This window comes from Hyla sarda, chromosome 10 (genome assembly GCF_029499605.1).
Source record: "Hyla sarda isolate aHylSar1 chromosome 10, aHylSar1.hap1, whole genome shotgun sequence".
Taxonomy (NCBI): domain Eukaryota; kingdom Metazoa; phylum Chordata; class Amphibia; order Anura; family Hylidae; genus Hyla; species Hyla sarda.
The window spans coordinates 136,358,762-136,363,267 of NC_079198.1; positions in this window are offsets into that span (position 1 = coordinate 136,358,762).

The following is a 4,506-nucleotide window of genomic DNA, read 5'->3' on the forward strand; positions in this document are numbered from 1 at the left end:
TGTATGTGTGTATTTATGTATGTATGCGTATATATGTGTATGTATGTGTGTATGTATGTATGTATATATGTGTACGTATGTATGTGTGTATGTATGTGTGTATGTATGTATGTATATATGTGTACGTATGTATGTGTGTATGTATGTGTGTATGTATGTATGTATATATGTGTACGTATGTATGTGTGTATGTATGTGTTTGAATGTATGTATGTGTGTATGTGTATAAATTCAGCACCAATGCATTTTTCAATGCATTTCAGTCTAAAATAGACTTGCATGCATCATGTTCTAAAAATCCTCCAGAGCAAAAGTCGCAGAAAAGTCGCACAGATTTAGACTGCGACTTTCTGTGCGACAAATTTAGACAAGAAAAACCAGTCTAAATCCTTTGATAAATCTCCCCCAATGTGTCCTTATCCAAACTTTTTTCCATCAGGTTAATCACGTTAACAGTTAACGCTTGTTCGTCCACGGATTCACTTTTCTTTTCTTCTGATCTTGAGTTAATGATGTTGAAGCTTCTCCTTCTACCTCTTCTTGTGCGTTTTTTTGAGTCTCTAAAGGGACGTTTTCCTTCTTTCGTGCTTGTTCAGATTTTGCAGTTGAATTTTCCTCGTCGTTTTTCGGAAGATGCGTTTTTTCTGTTGGCAATTTGAATTTTTTGTCTTTTATTGTGTGTGTTATATTTCCTTGCTGGATTCTTACTTTCTGTAAATTTATTTTGCCATGTGAAAATACTATCATTATTAGTCTTTCTTGTCCCTCATAAACGTATCACGTTTATTCTTCTTAGTTTCTTCTTGCAGTGGTATTAGTTTGTTTTTTAACTTCTCTTGAAATGCATTCAATTGATCAGTAGAGACTCTCTTAGAGTATTCTTTTTTTGTCTTGGATAGATCTTCCTGTATTTTATCGTACTCAATGCGGTTGCGAGTGAGTACGATTTGTATTAACTATAACGTATGGTCGTGATGTGCTTGTTCCCGGGCGTTCACAAACACTTCATCCTCTTGAAAGATAGCTGGAGGTTTATACATTCTCAGTCCCCTTGGGACTCGTTCACATTGCATATAGGACTGCAACGAGTTCACTGTCCAAAAATGATTAATTTCTTTTTCAGAAAGACTAGTAACACGATGTTCCAGGTGCTTGGTGCTAGTCATTTCTAGATCGTCCTTGACATTGCAGTGGAGGAAGTAACCCCCTACGCCTTCCCTCCCTGTGAGGAAAGCGACATCCAGATTCTCAAACTGATCACTGTGATCCATCTCCGTGTCTTCTGGCTTTTTTTGCCATGTCCACGTGCTCTGTATGCTTCAAGATGAAGTGGTAGTTCAGAAGTAAAAGTTCATGTAATAGATATGCATACGGCACTGTGTATACGGAGAATTAGTGCAGTCTCTCTGGGCAACGCTCGCACTTTTAGTGCTGTGTGACAGTGGTGCTCTGGCTAATTGAAAGCGTTCATGAATATCCAACAAAGTAAAAGATGAAATGATAGCCGGCACTCACCAGTCTTCTTAAATTCTTCTTTATTATACTCACATATGAGGTGGGTAGGGAACAGACGTGGGGGTTACATAGGCAACAAAGCTCCGTTTCGTGCAGCAGGTGCACTTCGTCCGGCCATCTCTTCTAGACTGACATAACATTACTACATACTAGGTAAACCTTCCTGTTCTCCAATCACCTTTTCTTACACCCGTGCACGTGATTATGACGTTTAGACTCGGGGAAGAATGGGGAGTGTCTGTGATTAAGAACAAGCTGATAGTTCCGTCCTATCATTAAGGCCGAGTGCACATGAAATGTAAAATTTTTTATTTTTGTAAGTATAAGATGGAAGCAAAGCAGATACGTTTAGGAGCGTTTTCACATACTATTCAAGAACTAATAACCTGCAAGACAGACCAGGTCATATATGTCCTGATCTGCTCATGCGGCTTTTATTACGTGGGGCAAACGAGCAGGCAGCTCCGAGTGCGAATAAGAGAACATCTTTATGCGATGGGAGCTGCCCGGCTCATACCCCACGTAAAAGAGATGCAGAACAATAATCCAGAAATGTTGAAGTTTTCAGGACTGGAAAGAGTCACTACCAATAAAGGAGAAAGACTAGATAAAAAACTATTAATAATAGAAACAGAAAGAATATTAAAAACACATGCGACATGTGCACTCGGCCTTAATGATAGGACGGAACTATCAGCTTGTTTTTAATCACAGACACTCCCCATTCTTCCCCGAGTCTAAATGTCATAATCACGTGCACAGGTGTAAGAAAAGGTGATTGGTGATGGATTTGGGTAGAGACCATCTTTGTGTTCAAAGACTCCATTTAGTATGAAGACTTGATTATTCTCGGTCTAAGTGACTGTATTCTAACTTTCTTGTGAATTCTACATATCTAACTAGACGATGGGCATCTTATCTTCAAGAATGCAGACACTCGTATCTTTTTCTACCCCAGATGCGTCCTTGAAACAATGGTTCATTATATTTGAGCTTAAGCAATGTATATTTTGTATCTAACTTTCTTTTGCGAAAGATTTATGGTTTTCCTGTGTTTGTGCAATGTAAAGCTTACTGAGCACGCCTTATTGAAAATGGGCTATATAAGAAAATACACTGCAAGAGGGCAGGCCAGTTCTGTCTTCAGCTTACAGAGACAACACTTGTGTTTGTGTCGTGATTTTGAATGGGAGGTAGTGTTGGAAGGAACGTTGGGTGACTGCAGAACCATACAGGCTTTCCACGCACAAATTGGGCATCCGCCGACAGAAGACGTCGGCCTTTGGGGTGGAACCTAACATTATTTGGCCCCCGAACTCGGACCTGCTGCTGAAATCACAAGGAGTATCTCAGATATAGTGCGGGAACACTACGGCTCGGGCCTCCGGAGACCACAGATTGAAATCACCTGGCCAGGTAAGAAAAAGCTTTATTTTTCTTATATCTGTGCCCTCCTGAGATCTGTGGCTGTGGGTCCTGCACTTAGACTGGGTTTTAGAATAGCTAAACTCCTGTGATAGTGGGTCTATTTGAATAGACAATGAACCAATATACCTTCAGTCGGTTGGATAAGTACAGTGTTACTCCGCAAGGAGACATGGAATGAATGTATGATGGTATGTGATTTTATGAGGGTATTGCTGAACTGATCTGTGAAAGCGCCTAATGGGGTCACAGATTATGCTTAAATCCCATATTATCACATAAACCATTATCTGGCTGCTAGCATGAGCCTGGAATACATCATAAGTCCAGGACAGGTTTCGTGTGATAAACCCATGTAGTCTGGGGGGAATAAGGTGTGGAAAAAAAAAACACATCTAGACGGACACTGACCCTATAAGAGTGATGTGGATGAAAAGGCCAGGTGAGCCTTTTAGCATGTTAGTCGCCTAGGAGGACGGCAACGAGGGAAAGACACCTTACGAGGGTTTCCCCAATAAGCTACCTAGGACCGGACGGCTAGTATGAGTTAGCTAATGTCTAATACAGAATTGTCATGCATCACAGGTAAAGGCCAGGAGAGCCTTTTAATCAGGTAAAAAGGCCAAAAGAGCCTTTTTAACCTACTAGCCGCCTAAGGAGAAGGCAACGAGGGGGACATACTTTCCGAAGTTCCCCCCAATAAGCTACTTAGGACCGGTCAGCTAGAGATGGGTCAGCAAAAGTCCAAGAATGCAGACGGAGAAGCCCAGATACACGCTCTTAAAACAATCCTTGAAGAATTACACGGCAAGGACAGGTTGTCAGCCTAGCCCCTGTACACCTACTGAGGGATGAGGTTAGAAAGATGATAGGAGATAACCAGTATCAGACAGTACCTTTAAATAGGCACCTGTATAAACCATGGAGCCCTGCGGAATGTATGGCTCTTGTGCAAAATGCCCCTGACCCACTTTCTAAGCCTTTGTTTTTTTTTAGGTACCTGACTCAGGTCATGGAATCTCATAATGCCACATGGCAGGATGGGGAAGACCTTTACAGGTTAAAAATGCCCCCCACCATGTTCTCTCAATTTATAACTGTCACTCATGCAGCTAGACCCAATGAACCCAGGGGAGAGACAGACGTTTACTAACTCTCTTAAAACCTTTTGCACCAAAGACAGAGAGAGAGAGGGGGACGGTAGCAGTGGGCACTCAAACCCCGACCCAGACTGTATCTGACTATTACCTTGGTCTAGAGCAACATTACTTAGACGAAGGATTAGACATGGACAGTGACGTAATACAGAGACTGTATGTGCTTTTGTGGACGGTTTAAGACCCCAGAGAAGGGAACAACTGAAAGCCCAGGGGATAGGACCTGACCTACGGGGAGCCCCTAAAAAGACTACAATAACATATGTCTCTATAAAATCCCAAGGTGGGGGTCAGAATAACAAAGGAGCCGGCCCCCGGAAACCCCCAATTTGTTATTATTGTGACAAGACGGGACACATAAAATAAGAACTGCAGAAAACGTATTGCTGACGAGGGGAGTGACAAGCAG